Source organism: Passer montanus, unplaced genomic scaffold (assembly GCF_014805655.1).
Source record: "Passer montanus isolate IOZ18808 unplaced genomic scaffold, ASM1480565v1 scaffold10, whole genome shotgun sequence".
Taxonomy (NCBI): domain Eukaryota; kingdom Metazoa; phylum Chordata; class Aves; order Passeriformes; family Passeridae; genus Passer; species Passer montanus.
In genome coordinates, this window is record NW_024356505.1 from 32,770,585 (window position 1) to 32,793,204 (window position 22,620).

Sequence of the window (22,620 nt, forward strand, 5' to 3'; positions counted from 1 at the left end):
TTAATATAAAGTCTGACAATGTGCTATTGGTATCAGTATTATAAATGTTTGTCTAATGCATTAGGCAAACTACTGCAGGATTTGGTTTCATGTCATATAAGGAGAGAGGAACAGCGCTTGTTGAGACTTTGATCTTATCCTTATCAACATTAGCTCTTTCTGTTTCTCAGAGAATCTGCTGCACAGAAAAGCTATGATGACAAGCTGCTTCTTGGAAAATGTGGAAAGTCTTTAAGAACTTAGGAGAAAAGATATTACGTGTTTCTGAGCTCTGTTGAAATATCTCCTACGCCTTTTCTCCTCCCTTTACTACGAGGATGTTTTACCCACCCAGGTGGTGGGAAATATTTGGAAGGGGAGTTTCTTTGTATGCTTAGCAATGTGGGAAAGCTATGAGAGGGGTGTTCCCTGAAAGCTGTGACTCATCCCTTGTCTTGAATACAGGCTTTGTTTACTGTGGAACTGCTGAAATAAATACATTTTTATTTAGGCATAAAACCTTCATTATATGTACCTTAAATTAAAAAATCACAAAACTGCTTGAAATGATACACCTACTAGATTCAGGAATGCTTCCCAGTTGTTTTGCACTTTGCCAAGTGAGCCCTTGTTTATGCAGGCTCTGCATGTATTGGCACTTATCCCAAGTCTTAGCAATTTTACAATCCTTTTCTGATAACAAAATTCTGAACATTCCTCCTCTTTGCTGGTGGTTAAGGGAGACACCTCCCATTCTGCCCAGCCAGTTAATGGTTAGAGATTTTTTTCTCAACTCCCAGAGATGGAATCACTGGTATCTCTGGTTAGCCAGATGATTCTGGATCTCCAGTTTTTCTCTGATTTGCAGGACTGAATCTAAAGAGCTTATTGTTTTGTAATGCCAAGGTTAAGGGTTTCCAGGTAAGCACTTTCACTGTTATTAGAAATGCTCCATTTTATATAAAATGTAAGACTGCTTGCAGGAGACATCTCTCTCCAGTTTCTAAGCTATTAATGCTCTCCCCAGGTCCAATAATGATTTCATTACTCCCTATAAGAGGAAGCAGAGTTTCACAAAAGTCTTTTTTCTCTCCCCACTGACTATAAAAGGACTTTAATCCCTTACCTTTGTCTTCTTAATTCTTCCTGAATTAGTCACCTAATTTGAACAATGTGAATATTTTGTGCGTTACTGAGGGCTGAAAATTCCAGCTGGTGTCCAAACACCTGAATGTATTACTCCCTATAAGTGGAAGCAGTTTCACAAAAGTCTTTTTTCTCTCCCCACTGACTATAAAAGGACTTTAATCCCTTACCTTTGTCTTCTTAATTCTTCCTGAATTAGTCACCTAATTTGAACAATGTGAATATTTTGTGCGTTACTGAGGGCTGAAAATTCCAGCTGGTGTCCAAACACCTGAATGCTGATGTGGTAATTTTGGATTTAAGGGCCTGCAAGACATCTAAGCAATACGCATAAGGGTGTTTCTACAAGAAACTCTTCATTTAGATAAAATTACTGTGATTAGGACTAGTGCAAACCAAGATATCTTAACAAAGATCAATCTACATGTTTTACATTTTTATGGGGTTTGACTCTGTCAGACACATGTTAAAATAATCTCAAATATCTTCAGCTGTCTTTAAGTTTCTTTGGTATACATATCATGATACATATCTTTAGGTGTGTGTGCAGTCAGAGAGCTTTTTCTTTAGTAAATGGATAAAGCTCTAGTGATTTTGCTACCAAGCTTAAGACAGCTACTTAAAACAACTAGACTAGATTACATTGAAATTCTTTTGTCCATTGACCACTGAGAGAGTTCAGAAAATTAACAAGCTAAGATCTATATTACAGTATAAACCAAGGTTAAGTGAGATGTCTCTCACTGCACATTACAGTTTGGAGGCCACAGGTCCACTATTTAAATTTTGAATAGAACCACTATACATTCTGTAAAAACCAACTGGTTTTATAGAGGCCAACCTGAAATGAAAGAGTCTTATGAACATGGGTTACTAGATCACAAAAATATGAAAGGCAGTAGAACAGTTTAAATAGATAGGAGCAAAATTTTCTATGACTGTCAGTCACGGTCTGTGAGGAGAGCAGTTTGTAAGGCTAAAAGTGTGTGCAGTGGAAGAGTGTTCCTTTACAATTTGCAGCTGCAAGCTTGATTAAATTCAGATAAATGATTTAATATTTATAGTGAAGTTACACATTAAATGCAAGAATGGTGAATATATTTTAAATTCTCTCCTGATCTGAATAAGATTTCCAGCATTATGTAGGTCCCAAGACAAAGAACTGAACAGTGGTATTCAATTCCATAATTTAATTTGCTAAAAATTTCTTGGAAGGAACATATTGGAATTATGAGACTAATTTTTAATATGCTGGCATAACAAGCAATAAAATGACTTGATAAAGAAATCTGTTGCCTCCCTCTTTTTAACCTAGAAATCAGTTGTTAACTTTCCATTTGTTAAGCTTAGATAATAGCATTATAAGTGTTCACCTCATCTAAGTAGACTGATATTTTCCAGGTCAAACAAGTTTTATCACGCTGTGATTTGTCCAATGTCATCTTAAAACTCCGTTTTAAGGAAATCAGCCCTAAAGGAACTTATTCTGAATTGAAAGCCTAATTTTGTTTCTCTCTCTTGTAGTCTAGCAGTTGCATCAGAGCTGTAACTTTGCTCCTTTTATGGCCTTTATGAATAGACTGTTGTTTGCTGGCCACCAAAGACACAATCTAACTTTTTTCAAGCTTCTAGAAAAAAAAAACACAATGCAATATTGAGAGTTCCTCCTTTTGCATAGGAAACCCCATTAATAGCTTGGTTCATGTATTAAAGTCAGAGTCACAGCATGTCAAATCCTTTATCAGTCACACATCTATTCCCCTCTGAAATCCTCAATTACATAGCTCAGAGCACAATCCAACAAGAGCAGCTCTGTAATCAGATGCAGTGAATGTTTACTGGAATATACGTGTGCATGTGTGTATTTATATACTTACATACGTATGCTAATTTTAATATTCCCATTGTAAACAACAACAACTTGCCCTATGCCTATTTATAATGATCACAAAATGTTCAGAGATTCAGCTAATAACACATTAGCACTTGGCCAGCTGGAGAATTTGTGACGGCTGCCAATTACTTAGAATTCTTCTAATAAACAATAGTTTCTCCCCCTCTTGAAATATATGGAAATGGGCTATTGTTAAAGTGCTGCTGTACTGAAATGGCACCTGGGCTTGCAATAACGTGGAACACTGCATTCCAAGAGAGAAACAAATAATACATGGAACTCCGTGTCCCAACCTATTTTCTGAAGAGTCTGTGAATCTATCCAAGAAAAAAGAAGGGGAGGGGAAAGTGACAGGGCAGCTATCTTCACTGCTTTAATTTGGATCATGTTTACCTTTTACTTACTCAGCCCACAGTACCAAAAGCTTGAGCAGGGTTTGTCAAACAATGAAAATGCTGTTTTTTAAACCATTATTCTTGAAATCTACATATGCATTAATACAAGAACTTGCCCCAAAAGCTGAGCAACCGCTGTGCTAACAATTTAGCGAAGTCCTGGGGTCACTCATTTTATTCCTTTCAGTCACCAGTTTTTTTCAGTTTCCCTTCTATGGTATTCAGTAATTGGGACGATCCATAGATTTTGATTCTGAAAGTCATGAGCTGGCAAATAGGATTTTAGTCCTAAATTTCCTCATAAATCTCTCCTAAATTCATGAAACAGTCAGTTTTATAGTCAGTAGAAAGGTGAGTTATGGCAGACCAGAATGCTGCTGCTGTGGTATGAAGTGCAAAGCAGAACTTTAAATATATTTATTCAGGCAAGTAAAGGACTATTTTCCTTTAGTTCTCACTGATGCAGAAATTTCAAATCTCTATTCTGTGTCAGCAAGTGCTTTTGGTGGGGAGAGAACCACAGCTTCAATTGCTCCATTAAGATTTATGATCACATTTAAGACACATCTCTAAGGACAAATACAGTGGACAGAAACTACAAAAATCATTACACTGGTCTGAGTTCTTCTCTAGCTGTCTACAGGTAAACACATATCACAACATAACCTCATTTTATAAAATACATATTAAAATTCTTCAGGCATAAATCCCACACTAATATTCAGTTGCAGAAGCAGTACTGTGGTCCATAAGGCTGAAAGGTCATATAAAGTATTTATGCAAAATTATTTCTCCAATGTACAGAGCTTTTAGGATTTGGATTATAGCTGAATGTGTGTGTGGATGTAAGATGTTTATATTCATAATGTCCTTGTAATGGAAGCTCAGGTTTTGATTCAATTTCCACACATGACACTGGAACAAGCTCCCAAGGGAAGTGGTCACCAAGACCAAGCCTACAAGAGTTCAAGCAGTGTTTGGGCAACACTTTCAGGCATGTGGTGGCATTCTTGGTGCTGCTCTGTGCAGGGCCAGAAGTTGGACTTTGATAATCCTTGTGGGTTTCTTCCAGCTCAGGATATTCCATGATCTGTTTGGAATTGCTCCAGAAGAAGATTTTGACTCAAGTCCACCTCTAGAATGCCCTACTTAAACTGTGTCTTCTTACAACACATATCTGAAGAGTTTTTGGGGGTTCTAGAAAACCCTTCCCAGCATTTTAACCATATTCAGAAGTAATGATTATGTTCACTACAACTGGCACATTGATGAGCATGACAGCATTCCTTTCTCCAACCTCTGTGTTTATAAAAAAAAAATTTAAAAACCCCAAAAATACCCAAAAAAACCCCCAGATTGTCCTCAGGTACTGTAACATGCCGTTTTTTTCCTGGAAAAAAACGTAAGTCTGATCAAGGCCAATTAAAGAGATTAGAGTTAAATGATTTACGTGCTGTAATAAAAAAGGTCTGCCACAGTCAGCGTTCAGCTCTGTTTATCTGCAAGGCTTTCCCATAAATGTCTTTTGCCAAAAAGCACTGGAATGACCTCCAAGACAGGGTGCTTAACTTGACTGTACTCTTGCCTCTATTTTAATTAGGCTTTAAATGGTAAATATTTACTAATTGTCCTCTGGGTAAATAATTAAGAAGTCTTGATCTGTTTTGCTAGAGTTCATCTGGCAACACTTGCAGATCACAATCTAGACAGGTTTACCTTAATTAAATGTCCTTTTCTTGTATCATTTTTAGAAGCAAAAGTTTCTGAGATGTGCAGATTAGAAGTGTGTGGAAGGAATAGACCCAGCAGGGCCTCAGACATGCCTGCCTTTCCAGCTCCAGTGGGTCTGATTTCAGCTATTCCTGTTTTATTGCACCCATTGACTCCCCATCACATCACAGTGGCCACCACTGGGATGTTCAAGTTAAGAGCCTCTGTGGCCTCAGTTAGGGATGTCAGGGAGTCCTACAGGATGGTGGCCAGGGAGCTGGGGACCACATGGGACTCCCAACCCCAGCCAGGATCAGTGTGTCCAGGGGACACTGGGGACATCCCCAGCCCTGGCACCGGGCACCTCCCTGCGCACCGGGAGGGACCCGGGCTGGGGGTGGCTGAGGGACATCAGCAGGGACTGACAGCCCAGGGGACAGACACAGGTCCTGGGTCATGGCAGGGTGGGGCTGTTCTCAAGGACCTGGGCAAGGACAGGGGTGCCTGTGGTGTCTCAGCCCCGACAATCAACAGCAAAGCTGTCCTGTCACACATGACAGCCGCCTGTAACCTACTGGTTTCCATTTTCTTTCAGTTTGTCCATGTCTGGGCAGATTTTTTTCCTGTGATGGTCATGATCAGATTCCCACATGAAATCAGTTCTCTCACCAAGTGCAGAGTCTTTTCAGGCTGTCAGGAGAAGCAGATCTCTTCAAAGAAAAGCTCACAGTCTTTTCAGGCTGTCAGGAGAAGCAGATCTCCTCAAAGAAAAGATCACAGTAAATTTTTGTCTCAGTGCCATATTTTACAGGAGCAGCAGCAGTAGCTGAATAACAACAACAAAAAAATTAAACCAAAGAGTATTTTAAAGGAGTAAATAAATGCTTAAAACTGCTAGTAGATGGTCACTGTGTTTGTTCAATTATTCAATGAAAAGGCATAGTTGGACTGTAGGGAGTGTAATGAAATTATTTGCCCACCAAGAATTTTGCTTTAAAAGGGAATTGTGAGGTTGATTAAAGTTCAGGATAGAAGTAAATTTTTCTAATGTCAGGTTAAATCAATAAGACTTTCACATCTGGAATATTACATTAATTTTATTTGTAGTCTCCTTTAAAAGTTCAAGTGTCAGTTTATTAGATTTGCAAGGAAGAATGAAAAGAAGGATTATTTAGCTTAAAGAAGAAATCAACATAAGTAAAAGAAGATAGAGATATGCAACAAATATTTGGAGAATTTTACCAAGGAAGAATTGTAACCCTTTTTCTGGTCTTATTTTATGGAATTTCAAAGCAGTTAGTTATTAACATTTAATGGGAACAACCATAAAACACAACAGATCGCATTAAAAACCCATCTACTTATGATTCATGGCATACTACAGATTATAATACAGAATTTGCAGAAAATAAGATCTCCTGGTGTTTATCTTTTAAATCTGTAGCATGGATCTGTTTACAGTCAGTTATGATTTTAATGGATGCAAGGATGTTAGTAGAGAGTGATCCAAGCTAACAGAAATTTGTATATCACTTTAGTGTCTTAGGGCATTTCACAAAGGGTTTGAAGTTCTAAGATTCTTTCCTCCTTGGATCATGCCTATTTTTTCTTTGGTCAAGTCTTAAATGAAAAAGAAGGGAGAAAAGTAACAAAGAAAGCTATACCAGTTAGATAAATCTTTAATTTTATCCTACACTTATATATAATATAAAATCATAGTAACTGTATGTTATACTTCAGGGATTTCTTTTTGTCTCAGAACAGAAGCACTAGACAACATCTGATGTATCCCAGTATGAAAGTATGAAAGACATGCTATTAAATTATCAGTATCTGCAATGGAATCCAGTGACACTGAAAAGAAAGACAAGAAAAAAGATGACAAGCCTTGTCAGGGCTTCTCTAGTGACAAGGGCTTTCTTTCCCTGATGAGATGAAGACATAAAAAATATGCTAGTGAAGACACTTGCAGCATGATTTTATTAATACAGTGAAATGATTGATCAGAGAACAGAATAATGTGCTAAAATGTATTAAAGTCAAGAAAAAATTTTATGATCATTTCCCATCCCATTATGTGCTAAATGCAGATGCAAATAAAATCTATATTGAAATATTTACAAAATTGCTCCAGTACAACCTATCTTCTCTATTGCAGCTTCTGGTCATTTTGGTGACAGTGATGGGATTTTGGGGCCAAGGGTGTTAGAGTTTCCTTTTCTGGCAGCATAAAAGAACCAGCAACCAAAACCAATGTTTGATTGGCAAAAATGCGTGGAAGGGGATAATTTCTCCCTTGACACATCCACAATTTAAGCAGACATCTGGGCAGGAGGAAAAGAAAGGAGGCACTAAAGAGGGTCACAAAACAGGTCAGTGGCAAATCTGTGAAGAGAAGCCAAGCATCATGTCACCAGCCCTAAGGCCTCTAGGCAAGAACAGCTTACTTGGGAAATTTCATTGATACCTACATGCTTTTTATCAAAATCCACTCAACTGAAATAATATCTTGCTCTAATTCTCTTAGGCCAATCAGACATGCCAAGACAGTTCATGGCTTGAAACTGTAATACAGTGCTGCAGCTGCCTCCAAAAAACACCAGAGAAAATGCGTGTGTGTTGGGAAGAGTGGGAGCTCTTAGAGTTCTCCTGTGGGAATATGAAAGATGTTGCATGAGTGCAACTTCTCCCTAGGCTGCTGATCCAGTAATCTGATCTTGAGTAACCCTGCTTTCAGCCACCCTGAATCTCTAATCTCTGTATGAATAATCTCTAATTATTCATCCCCTCCATGGGATTTTAAAGTCTTGATTTAGACAAGTGATCATGTAATCAACAGCCAAAGAAACACAACTGTGGCAACCTGGGCAGAGTTTGGGTTAGTTTTCATTAAACAAACCCCTGCATGCCTTGTGGCAGGAAAATGGGGCTTTTTTCTTTATTGGACTTTCTCCAATACTTCTAAATGGCTCAAGACAAAAACTTGCAGCATGGAGTGCGTGGGAAATTCGTGTTGAAGTCAGAGTGTGATTTGCATAAGATTGTTATATGACCCAATACGTGTGCAATCTACTTGTGCTCTGGTTTTAATTAGGTACGGACAGCCTGTTTCCAAAATAAATAGCAGTTCCAGTGACAGAGGTCTTTATCCATCCAGAGCTAAACTCAAGCCAAATTTTCAAATATGTTTTATGTCTTTGCTTTTACCTTTTGGATTTTTTGATAGTCAAAAATAGTAGTGCCATATTTTATGTGTTGTGTACTTTCTGTGTGTACAGCTGTGTCCCAAAGGGTGAACATGAAATCAGGAGAAAGTCTGCTCATAAACGTTTTTTCTGTCTGATTTTTTTATTAAATAAACTTGACATACATTCTTTAAACCTTGATCTATTAACCTGCTTTACTTGCTCCTACAAAATGAATAGACATTTATAAGAAAAGTGTGTATTTTCTCAGGTTATTGTAATAGAAGTTCTCGTTCTGAGTCTTAAACTCAAGATGTACTGATATACATTTATTATAGCACATACATAAATATATATATGTGCTATAGTATATATGCTATTTTTATATGTATATATATAAATATATACATAAATGTATATATACATTTGCTATAACACACAAATCAATGCAAATTTTTAGTTATTATTGATCAGCTGTTTCTTATGCAACAATTTTATAGAGCATGTGGTTTACAGACCAATATTATTACACATAAGCTCTGAATGTATTGTAATTCATATGTGATTTGTTTCTTTTGTTAAAAAGCAATTTCAATGACAAAAAGTTTCAATAAAAGTGGAATCTTTTTATTCTTCATGGATATTTTGCAAATGTTTATTTTTTCTCTTGCCTTGCTTGTTTTGAAGTTGGCATAGTTAAAAGTATTGGAAAAGGAATTATAAATTAAGCAGTAATGTCAGTAAGGGTCTGTACTATTTTAATTAAAATAAGGCAGGTACTTTCATTTTCAAGAACCTCAGAGTAATACATGCTCTTTATATATTTATATCCTGACAGTAGTGTGCTCATCAAAGCCTGTGTTGATATTTCCTTTGATGTCAAAAAGTGCAATGTTTGTTTTCAAGACTCCCAAAGTATTAAGCATGTGGGAAAGAGAGAGGTGAATAAGGAAGAGCAAGCTTAAGTAGATAGATTTGCAATCAGAGGATTGGAAGTGCATCATGAGAATTTTTTTCTGTACTAAATGGCCTATTGCAGAGGCTTAAAAATTAATGCAAGAACAAGGTGAGCACTAGGTAATCCTCTTTCCCTGCACTCTTGCAATTCCTGGGAATCAGCAGCTAAATGCCTTCCTGACTCAAAGACTTTATCTACATTCTTATTTTAATATCTACTAATGGATGTGATCAGCACTAAATTGTGCAGTTCATTCTGGAACACATTACACTGTTCTCCACGATAATAACCTGTAGCAACACACTCTCCTGTGCAGTAATGCAGCAGGTAGTACTCTCTAAATGTGTGTGTATGTGTGGGGGGTGGGGGTTATTTTGAAGAGTCATAACTTGGAAAAAAACCTCAATATGTACTCCCTTGAATTGGTACTAGAATATGTACATATGGAACTTATTGTAATTTTTTCTGTGTTTATAAGGTTTGAAGCAAAGAGTGGAGCACAACATGAAAATGGTGTGCATTGGTTCTGGCTGAGGCAGAGCTCATTTGCTCACAGCAGCCCTCACAGTGCTCGGTGTTGGCAGCCAGAAAGGTGCTGGTAAGAGCCCAGTTTGCTGGCTGCTGCTGAGCAGAGCTCCCACAGCATCAGGGCTGCCTCTCCAGCACCCCTCTCACCAGCAGCCTGGGGGTGGCAAGAACTTGGGAGGGGACACAGCCAGGACAGCTGACCCTACTGACCACAAGGATATTCCAACCAATTTGACACCTGCCCAGCAATAAATGCTATGAGAAAGGGAGAGACCCAGGGAGGATCTGTTATTATGTTTGTGTTCTGGTGAAACCACTGCCTGTACTGAAGCCCTGCTTGCTGGAAGTGGCTGAACATTGTCTGCTGATGGGAAGTAGAGAATAAATATTTTGTTTTTATGCTTCCACTCACAGCCTTTAATTTTGCCTGTTTAAATTGCATTTATCTAGACTCATAGTTTTCTCTATCTTTTCTACCCATACCTCTATCCTGCTGAGAAAGGGAGGGATAGATTGGTATGGTGGGCACCTGGTATCCAGGCATGGTAAACCTATCACATGGTGACATAACCTTACTGTAGCCTCTGTCATGAATAATAAAAATAGGAAAAGTTGGCTCAGAGTTCAAAACTGTCAAGTAAAACCAGGAAAAGATAAACTACACCAGCAGCACATGTGCTCAAACATGATCTATATTAGTTTTAAGTGAGTTCTATTCAGTAAATCAGCTAATAGGGGATAATATGTCAGTGCATTGCCTTTGACAACATAATTTAACCTCTCAGTTTACTGATGAGAAAGAACCTAGGATATATTCCTGCTATACTAGTGCACAATTAGAATAATTTTTAAGTTAATGGCTGCTGCTCAGAGACACCTAAAAAAGAGCATCTTTATTTTTCACAGTGATCCAATCTATATTCCTATTGACATGTTTTGCAGATGTGGAAGAAAATTAAAAGATAGGTTGAAATTCTTGTTTCCTGTCTGATTAAGGCTTTCTTCTGTTTAGGCAATTAAATGCTCTCTTAGTGGGTGAAGGTGTCAGAAAAAATTGACCATCTGTCTTTCCTTTGAATTCTTTGAATGTACCCTTCTGGTATAAATCCAAAGCAACTTCACTAAAACATCTTGAAAATATAACCCCATCCTTTGTGTATATATACCTGTTTCAAATGCTGAAGTCTTGATGTTTTTAATATACTATTTTTGAGCAAAATCCTGCTTTCCATATTACTCATCAAGTTGCTCAGTTGCTTTCCATCTGTTTGCAAGACGGTTGCACTCCTATGGTGTTCTCTATTTGTAGAAGGTAGAGCTGATTGAGTTGATAGAATTTAGCAACCTAAATATATACTGTGATAAGTAGCATAGACATATCTCTCATTTCTAACAAAAGGGTAGCAGATTAAAAAATTAATTAGTTACAGATTAAATTTTCAGTAAGTTGATCTTTATTTCTTGTAAAGATACCAAATGTGCTAGTTAGTTATAAATTTACCTCTCAGAGAACATATCAAAAACTAAAACGCTGGTAGCGTGAGCAAATTTATCCCATACTTTTATCCTAATAGCCCTGTTTAATACAAATTTGAGGTTAGAACAAATGGCACCATCCTACAGATGTAGCTCTAACACAGTATGTGGTTTATGCTGAGCCATTAGAGCTATTAAAGCACATTAACATTAAGTAGTGTAATAACATGAATTGTGCCTCATGCATTACTGAAATGCTTCTCTCCTTAGTACTTTTATTGTGGAATTCTGTATGATTTATTACTGTGCACCTGAGATAATTTCAGTATTGCATATTTGATCATTTTGGTTGATTGGGTTAGTCATAAGTATCTGAAGGAAATTTGGGTTGATTAAATAGCTATCTCAGACTGAACAGGAAAGTTCATCTGAATTTTGGAAGCACCGATTACCATTTTATCAGATTTCAATCCCAATACATACTCTATTATTGCTGTACTGTGTGCTCTTAGGTGAAAAAAGAAAAAGGAATACTTGTAAGTGGTTAGCTTCTTTGCTTCACATGTATTTTTGTGATTTGTTTTTCAGTTGCTTTTTTTAAGAGATGTCATGACTTATGCCAATATAATTGAGTGACAGAATGAACTTAATGAAAAACAAGTGAGTTGATATAATTTCCCTGAAGCAGCTTAGCAGAGAAGTGACAGCATTAAAATGAGATTTTCCTGTTTCAATCCAATCCCTCTTCAGTGCAGTATCTGTTGTTTCCAGTGCTGTATCTCACCCTTTTATAGTTGAGCTTTATGCTAAAGTTAAAGAGTTGAAGTTTAGTCTTTTATTAGGAACTTTAATATTGGTATTTTTTTCCTGAAGTATTGCTGAATGTCTCAGATAAAATACTGAAAAATAACAGTGCTTTACACCTGACCAATGGAAAATCTTTTCACCTGTAAAAGTATTGATGTTTTCTTTTTCCTTAAATCATGAAATATGTCCAAGTCTGGAAACAATGTAGAATGTATGTTCTTATTTTATCATAGAATTATTAAATTTAGAAATTGGACAAGACTCAGTTACTTTTCCATTCAGCACAGTGCTGCACTTAAAAACCAGAGAGCAAAATGATTCTTAACCATCTGACATTCAGTGCTGAGGATGAAACTCTCCATGAAATGTTTAATTTTAAAAGCCTAGAAATATTGTTCCTTCTAATATACCTTAGGCTACCTTTCCAGCCTTTGGGTGTATACTGTACACTATTGATCTAATTGAGACCACAATGGAAAATAGACTACGCTATGTCCAGACTTTGCTCACTTAAAGACAGCAAAAGAAGAACGGTGTTTTAAATAATGATGCAAAACACTACAAAAAGGAGCCATATTTCACCTACCTCTTCTGTTTGTCAGAGGGAATCTCCTCTCTGTAATTCATGGGGTGAGCAAGTTCTTGCAATGCTGTTGTTTAGATTGAGTTCATTGATTCATTCATGAAGACTTGTATCAAAACTCTGATGCTTTAAATATATGAGAATTGTATCATAACTTGAAGATATGAATAGTTGAGTATAGTATTAAAGAGAAAAGAAAATTTAACTCAAAAAAATCTTACCAATACTAAATCATGACAGGTTTTTTCCAGTTTAAATAAAGAGAAGACAAGCCTCAAAACTGAACAAACTGAAAAAAAAAATCAAACCCCCCAAAAAACCCCAGATTTTTTCTTTACCCAATGAATGAAGTGGTTCTCTTCTACCAAAACTTTTGTCAATGGTTGAAATGTGTCACATAGAAAACTATTAATTGAACTGAAGAATAGACAATTTAAAGAATTGTAAGATAGGTGGGGAAATAAGGAAAAAGGAAATGGTACTGGGTACTGTTGGAAAGGGAAGCATAAAGTTAGAGAGTAGAGGCCGAGATCCTCAAGGATCGAATTTTGGTTTCATTAATTATTTCACATAGATATTAAAAGCTTCCTGAGGAAAGTCAATAGTGTCATAAAGCTAAGAGCAGTTTCAGCACCAGGGAGAACTGAGACTATATATGCAGAACATGCCAGACAACCCTGAAACACACATGCAAAATGCTAGGTCATGCACTTGGCAGGATTTTATGTTACTTCCTATATGCTGAATATAAATGAGAAAGAGGACAGGTTAATGACAAGATGTGGCTATGAAATACGACATAGCTATGAAAGAGGCAAATACAGAATTGTCTCTAGGTTGACAATAGGAAGGTTTTAAGGCATCTCTAGGATGGGTGAACTGTTCTTTTTTATGATTACAGAAAGAAAGATACTAATGTTAATTTTAAAGGATTTTGTTAGACTTCACCTGAACTACTGTTCTTCTGTTCTGGTTAGGCATAGAATATATGTGCAAGAATAAAGAACTCCATCTGAATCTTGTACTTATGGTCCTCTTGTGCTGTTTGATCAGAGGCAAAAATGTCTACAATGCAGGGAATATAGGCTAACCTACCTCATTATGTGCAGAGAAAAAAGCAATTTTTATCTTGTTTTTTAGAGATGATATGCAAATAAGGAATAATAAAAGTCACTGGTACAACAGAAAGTGGAAATCACATATGGATTTATTATTAGTGGAAAAACATATGGATACATTTTATGGCAGAAACTAGATTGAGATCCACACCCACCACAGCAACTGACTAACCAATGTCCCTTTAGCTGCATGCAAGTAATAAGTGATTCAAGTTCAGCTTTCTTCTGGAGCTATAAAATATGACCTACAACAAAGCTATTCTGCTTAATGGCTGCTTAATACTCCAATTTCCTGATTGCCCATTCCTGGAAGACAGCAGGAACCAATGGGTCCACCACTGCGGTGATCTCATTGTGTTCCCAGCCAAGCTCCAGCTCACTAATCAGAGCTGGTTTCCTCCGTGAACAGGCTTGGAATATCTTCTTTCCAAAGGTTTCTGAGGACTGTGTCTGGCAGGAGAGCTGTGATAAAAGCACAGAGTCCTAAAGCCAGGAAGCCATATGTCCTTTGGAATATAATGTGGTGAGCAGAAATACAGAAGTGTCACCTGGTAAACAGCTAAGCTGCCCATGTGGTTTGCTGTCCCTGAGCAGAGGTGTGCAAGTGTGACTGAAACTGGCTAATCATTAAAGGGGAAAAAAACCAGCTTTGTGGTTTCTGACTTGTTTCAGTCATAGGAAGGCTATCATGTGACAAGGATGCACATGCAGGAAGGACAGCTTTGAACCTGCTATTTGAAGCTAAGTGGAGTAATGCCTAAAACAAACTATAATAAAGTGCATAAAAGCTGGAGTGTTAAACCAGGCTTTAGAATTTTAATAATGTAATAAACCAATTCATAAGGGATTGATAACAACATGTGAAGAGGACTTTGCATCTTCCTTGTTTGAACTAGCGAATTACTTGACCTTTCTACATATCACCTGCTGTCTACGTATTCCTTATCTGTGCTTGCTTCCTCTTCCTTATTCTATTAATAACCAAGCTAAATGACAGCTCTGGTGTACAATCAGATCTGTTGTTAAAAGAATCTTATTGAAAACCCTTGTTGATTCACAGTACCCTCTGTGGAAGGCTGGACACCTAACTTTTAAATGACTAAACATAACTCTTACCCTTAATGCCTGTCAGGGATGTCTGTATTCTGGAAATAACAATGAAAGGAAAGAGGAGATGAAGAGAAATACCATTTAAGTCACTGTGATACTGTTTTAGAATGGTGTATACAGATATAAATATGTTTTTTCTTCTCATTTTTCCAAAATGGTCTACCTTTTAAGCAGTTTTTTTTCTTTTTCTTGCATGCAGTGGAGCACTGCATTATATTGTTATCCTCAAAAGATCAGAATAAGGAAAATAATAGAGAAAAATAATAAATATCTGCCAACAGATACCCTTACTTTTAATGAGCAACCCAAAACCTATGAAATAGTAAAAAGCCTTGTGAAACAAGCAAATAAAGAGACAGAAATCCATAAATTCAAAGTATTCTGGTTTGAGCTGTTCTACATCATGTTAAAAAGTTTCCTATACTATCCTGACCTCATTAACCAGCAAATCACTGAATGCTGTCCATGATAACTTTTTGTACATTTTGAAGAATGATGATTCTCAGTCCATGGATTTAAATTTTTAAATCATCTATTATAAGTTTTTTTCACTCCCCAGGTTCATCTTAACCACTTTTTATTTTCTAGTGTTACACCTGGGGCAGGGGATAAAACCAAGGAACACAAAACATGATCTGAGCTGTCACACAGCAAATTGGCTTCAGTAATGGGGCAGGAGTAACCCCATAACCATGTAGCCCAACAAAATATTGACAAGGCTGAATAATACTAATTGTTGAAATGTTGTTTGTCTTGTAACTGCAGTGTGAGGCACAGCCTAGGCAAAGTTCCAATGCCTAAAAACTAGTAATGAAGAAAAAAGAGGAGGAAAAATAGTTTTCTTACAGTTGTAAAAGCTGTCCTTCATATTTTGCAGACTGTCAAATCTGGCATATCTACCTTAAAGTAAATGTCTTTAATATCTGCACAAACTGCAATAAATACCAGTGAGATGTCGTTGCAGAAGGAGGAAAAGCACATTTGCCAACTATTTCATTTTCTCCCCATCCACTCTTCATAAGTGAAAAAAGCTAATATCTTGAAAGCTTATGAGCTGAATGTCTGTATCCCATCATGAATACTGTTATTGATTCTGCTCAGTAGCAAAGTGAGTGAGGCAAAGCAAGTAAAGCAAAGCAAGGATTGGAATGTAAAACAGGTGAAATAGCTTTTGACATCTACTTCACAGTTTATTTTACACTGCTTCAAAAGTAGCTAGCTTTCCAATGCCATTAGTGGTGTTTAGATGAACGGGCATTGCAGCAGCAGATGGAATTCTCTGATGACAAATACAAGGTAATGAACACGGGAAGAAATAATTCGAACTGCTTACACACATTACTAGGTTTTAAATTAACTGTAAGCAATTACTCAGGAAAAAAATAGGGATCAGGGTCGAAATTTCTGGCCAATGAACTGCAGGTGATAAAAAAAGGGAGTAAAATATTGATACATATCAGAAATTAAACAGCAAATTATTTATCTACTTTGCATATGTGTTTTTATTGTTTCTAGTCACCATGGAATTTGTGAATCTTTTATGGAATGTCGTTAATATTGAGAAATATCTCTGAAATAAAATGAAGTTTCTGTTGTTTATCACGTGCCTGGGCTCCAGGTGTTTATGTGTGTTTGTGTTAGTGCTTATTCACATGCATATTATCCATTTCTTACAGTTATTTTACAACTAAATAAGGGATAAAAATATCAGTCTTTGGTTAATATGCCATATGGTGTGATGATACCATATAACATGGGTGTATGTCTGAGTTTTATTTGACTGGTATATGTTTACACAAAAAAAAAGTAGTTTTCCTAGGCAGCAAACCTGTTGCAGGAGATAACCTGGTTACCTACATTTTACCTGAAGTTATTCAATAATAGAATGCTGATAGATTTAGGGCAGCATACACTATCAAGACTCCTTTGTTGCATTTTTAAATACATCAGTTCTCTTTTATTTAGAACTCACATAGCTTTCTTTTTCTTGGTATTCCTTCACATATAAGAATTACTAATTTTGTGCTTTGGCTGTGCTTGTGTTTCTGAAAGCTTCCTGCCAATTGAATCCCATTAACTTTCACAACATTGCTTCCAGTGTATGACAGTGTAACTTGCATCAACATTAGTTCTTAAATTCAATTGACACCATTACTCTGAATTAAAGACAATTAGGGAAACTCCAGTAGTACTGTTTTTCTAGCAGAAATTATTCTGAAATAGATGAATATGAATGTTCATGGTAATTGTCCTTTTGAATGATGCATATGGATAAATTCTGACAATAGTGAGAGGTCTACACTGTCAAAAGGTAAAACTGATTTGATTTTCACTTTTATTTAGGACATTTCTTTAATATCTCTGGCTAATTTTCTATAATACTTTACTACTTTACATTATTTAGAAGTTAAATATAGTTATAAGCATTATAACATATTTAAATATTGTTTGAAATAAGTATCTACTTGAACCCAAAACAGAGTTTCAAGAAAAATACTTTTCAGGCAATTTTGTCCAGAGATGAGGAAAAAGGACACTCAGAGCTGGAACAGTTCTGAAATCCACCACAGAAATTACTCTTTATTCTCCCTCTAAGCTCAGTGTACAAAATGCAAAGACAATTAAATTACATGTTGGTTGTTTGTTTTGACTATAAGGGCAAAAAGCAATTAAATGTCTATAGTTTTTCAAAAGAGGGAGATGAAAGAAGAGTTAGACAAGAAGCCATACTGCAGATATAGTGTGTAGTACTGAGTACAGTATTTTCACATTTGGGAAGCATGAAGTGACATATTTGTTGCAACTCAAGAAGTTTCTTTTTTAAGAAAGCCTTGAATTCTCTTGAGCTACCTTAAAATACCAGTCTAGTAAAACAGTCTCTATGGAGATATTCATGTTACAGCATTCTCTGCCTTTGTGTTTCCCCACACTTTAAATAACACTATTTAAGGATTTATGTGTTTCATAAAAAGAATAAAGAGAACATTTATTAAAAGAAGATGACACAATATGGATATAGGACTGAAAAGGACATTCTGTGTCATCAAGTCCAATTCTTAGTTATAAAATTATGTTCATAATGGTAAATAAAATATGACCAGAACAATTCTTTGTTGTTGACACCACACGAGAATGAATAACTTGCGTATATTTCATCCTTTTTCTTGCTCTCCAAAGTAGAGTGTGCACAAGGAATGCTCCCCAATTGATGCAAACTCACTGACCATCCCAGGAAATATTAAGGAATTGTTAGAAAGTTCCTGACAAAGAATCACTTTGGGATCACTTTTAGAGTGTAGACAACTGAGTTCCCATGCTCAAGAGTGTTTCTTCACCAGTGTAGGTGTAATTAATACCTTTATAAGTTGATTTAACTGTATTAGAACTGTTAATTATTTGCTCTTCTTAGGTCTCTTGTGAGGCAGCTCTAGAAATTTGCTTCTTCAGTGAATAAAAAATCCATGTCTAATCTACATTATAAATTTATTCACATCTAGATTATATACCATAGTACTTTTTGCTATGAGCTATAAAACAGTATATCAGATTATAATCTGCTTTATCAAACTCTTGATTTATGTGAAGTAAAATAAAAAACTCCAAGATAACAAATTCAGAGTCAAGATGTTCTGAATTAAATATTTGACCAAGGTTTCTGCCAACTTTTCCTGTAATTCCTATTTAATAATGGCAAAAAGGTTGTTTTGTATCATAATGATCAAGCAGAGTACATTATTGAACCCTGTGGGCTTTGTTTGGACATGTGGACCCCAAGGACATAATGAAGAATGATGAAGTTAACAGTTTAATAAGGAAATCTATTTAGCAAATCTTCTCATGAAATAGTTTCACAATAAATTATCATCCTCTTTTATTTTGAATGGCTTTGGACTCAAAATTATTGATCATGAGTGTATAGAGGATTTATAGGGATTTCAAAGTCATAGCACTGAGTGACTGATTCTTAGCCTGAGTGTTCGTTGTTCGTTAGAATAGCCCAATTAACATCAGTGGAAAGCTGATGTGATTAAATGCCCCTCAGTATGTAGAATCTTGTCTGGTGCAACTTTGCCAGCAATTCATTACAGTCAATTTAAAATGGTATGAAAAATGCACAAACCCTCAACCCAAAAAAAATAATTTTATTAATACAAATTTACAATGTTAATGTAAATTGAAGACAGAGTGATTATATTTTGGAGAACCTGCTTACCCTCCTCTGGTATATTGCATACATCTATCAGCCTCTACCAAAAAAAACTATTTTGGTATGTGTTCTGGCTGTTCCATCTTCTGTAATATGACAAAAAACCTGAATAGTGCATATGTGCATGTTCATGCACATCTATGACCCTGTATTGCTGTCTGGGTTAAGAAATTAAGTGCACAAAACTGAAAATTAGGGCTTGTTCTGCTTTGTGTAGGAATCATGGCTCAAAAGACATAACTATAAACCCCATAACTACAGCAACCAAATTTTCACACCCAAAGACAATTCCAGTTTACACTGTATCATGCAACACAAAAAGTATACACCAATAACAGTGAATTTTTTATATAAGCAAAAAAACACCAAACCCATATCTTCAATCTGTTTTTCCTGTCCAAAGGAAAAGATTTCAATTCTACTCCAATATTATGTTTTTACTTCATTATACAGATGTAAAAAAAGCACAGATAATGAAAGACAAAATTGTCGAAAGAGCTGAAAATCACAGTAACTACTGAGACCCTCATCCGACGCCACTGGAATTCCAAAAGTCCTTACTAGCTGCAGGAAAAGGGTGACAGCAAAACTGATTGAGTGTCTTACAGTGCAATATAAGGTCAAGAGAGTGGATACTCAGATTCTTTTTTCCCTACACGCCAATGGTTCATGTTCCTATTATTCATATGGCTTCTGGTTATTATTTCTGCTTGCTTTCCTTCTGTATCTCTCTCCTGCTGTGCTATATTAGAAAACCGAAGTTCCTGCTGAGCTCTCACAAAGCTGTCATTCTCTGGTTTTCACCTCAAATAAACAAACAAATAAACAAAAGAATAAAAGTTCTTTTCATAGGCGTGTGGGGATCATGATAGTTACAGTTAGTTAACTTTTTTCTTTTTCTCTAGTGCCTGCTAAAGAACTATGCATTTTAATTTATGGAAAAGCAAAAACTCATATTATTTCCATTTTTAAAGAATTGTGGATTTTGTTCTGAAGAATTTTCATTTTTATCACAATGTATCTTTTATGATTAAAAAATATTTTTACTTTTAGATGAAGTGCAGTCATTAGTGAAATTTAGCACAGTTTCTACAACTAATGCATGGTATTTCACAGACAGACAAGTGAAAGTCTTCTGAAATTTCCTGGAGATGTTGGAAAAGCTATTATAGCAACAATATATATATATAAAGCTGCTGAAATTTTACTGTATAAAAGTTATCTTTCTTACTTACCATCCTTAAAAACTGCAAACACAGCTGTGTCAAGCATTTTAAAACCCTGACCTTTTTGAGACCATTTCTTTCTCAGTGGATGGGGAATGGCAGGTATTTCAGGGGCTCAGTTTGATATAGTGAGAGATGTGCCTATAAAGGAACTTCTCATTCCAGTGGAAAGTAACCAAACTGTGCCCATGGAACCTGGGCTGCTGAGTCTGTACCAGTCTTTAGCATTTTGACACTAAATAGCATTGATTTGATGAAATGTACTGTTCTGAAGTGATCAGAGCTTCACAGTCTGCAGAGATCCAGTCAATGCACTCAGTGCAGTCTTGGGTGCAATTCATCTCCTAGGTAAATATCTGTCTGAAATAGCTCAGGTGAATCACATCCCTGAGACATCTATGTCTCTCCTTTGACTCTTAAGAGAGATTTAGGTCACTGGCTGTGATGTTAACACCTGCATCATGGGTGTTGAAAGGCCGGTGAGCCAAAGTTCAGACAATGTTCTCTGGATAACTGAACTTACTCTCTGTTCCTTTCTCATGGTTAAAAAAAGTAGATGGGATAAATACTCACAGAGTATTGTTACTTTTTGATTGCTGCAAAACTGCTGTTTGTCTGGCTTGCAGAGAATAAAGACAATTCTTTTAACAGCCACCCTGGCTAGCAATTTATTCTTGGCCTTACTTTGGATCTATTCTGATTATTGGTGCATTTATGGACATGATGAACTGTATGTTCTTGATCATAGATTTCATGAACTCAAGCTCTGGTTGATGTTTTGTAGCGGGTTCCCTGGACGAATGAAGAGACGTTAATTTTGACTCTATGTTTCAGAAGGCTCGTTTATTATATTATTATATATAATATTAAAATGATATATTTAAAACTATACTAAGAGAATAGAGAGAAAAGGATTCATCAGAAGGCTACAATGAACAGGAATGGAATGAAATAACAAAAGCTTGTGACTCCGAGAGTCCGAGCCAGCTGACTGTGATTGGCCATTAATTACAACAACCAACATGCACCAATCACAGCTGCACCTGTTGCATTCCACAGCAGCAGATAGTTGTTGTTTACATTTCTTTCCTGAGGCTCCTCAGCTTCTCAGGAGAAAAAATCCCAGCAAAGGATTTTTCATAAAGTATAATGTCTACACTCAAGCAATTGAGTGATATGATAAAACCCATGAAGATACAAGTCCACTGAGCAGCTTGCTCCCCACATTCACTTGACCTTCAGGAGAAAGTATATGCAGTACAAGAACCAAAAGTTAGAAATAATCTGAGTGATCAGTCAATAACCTGATTTTCAAGGCTCCCGAGCACAAAATGCTTTGATTCTATAAGGGAAAAATGCAGAAAACCAAATTAAGATGTTTTTTAAAATCTGTAAAATGTGTTTCCACAGTCACTGAAATGCCATAATCATATAGCTGTTCGCTGACATGATTACAGAACATAGTCAGGATTGTTTGCCTAGTTTAATTATATAGTTCCCACATGAGTTCTTTTACATAAAAACTTAATTCTTCACTTCATCTACTCCAACACTCCTCTCTAGATATCTCTTTTGAGAGATCTTTATCTTAACATTTTTCAGAGACAAACTGTTTCACATTCTATACTGAATAATGTTTAATGCCTTTGAAGCATTTCCCATTCTGAAAAAATGGAAAGAACAGTGAATAATGTCTCTCCTGACTAGACTGAGAGCCACAGCCTACATATAGGGGGCCAGAAAAGGGGGGGAAAAAAAGAAACCTTGGAAGAAATGGATGAACCAAATGTTGCCACCAATATGGAAAATCACTGTATTAAGCAGGATTGTTTTTATTGTTTTTCACAGTTCTTTCTTGTAGTGATTTAATCTTACTGCTAAGATTTCTGTATTTCTTTATGGAAGTGCTCAAGTCCAGGCTGGATAGGGCTCTGAGCAACCTGGTCTAGTTACAGCTGTCCCTGCCTGTGGCAGGGGGGTGAAACTAGGTGATCTTTAAGGTCTCTTCCAAACCAAACCATTCTGTGATTCTATGATCAATCTCATTGCATCATATTGGATTATTCACCTGAGGTTACCTGTTGGACAGTGTGGCTAGTCACTTGTGAGTCTAATTTTCCTTATTAACTCTATTGATTTAATGTAGATGAAAAAATGGCACAAATCTACTTAAGAATAAATCAAAAATATCCTGCTATAACCCTAGGTCCTTCATGAGTTTACTATTGTCCTTCCTGCAAATTCTGCTATTCTTAAATATATTTAAAAATTATTTCTGATATGCAATGTTCAAACACT

The 22,620-nt window shown here is 36.2% G+C and overlaps 1 long non-coding RNA gene across 1 annotated transcript in view; it reads left to right on the top strand.

The window, feature by feature from the left end:
* The first annotated feature begins 816 nt into the window (after positions 1 to 816).
* LOC120504298 overlaps positions 817 to 22,620 on the top strand; it is a 37,218-nt gene continuing 15,414 nt past the window's right edge. The window contains exon 1 of the long non-coding RNA XR_005627986.1: positions 817 to 900. This is a non-coding gene — a long non-coding RNA (uncharacterized LOC120504298). The remainder of the gene's footprint in view (positions 901 to 22,620) is intronic.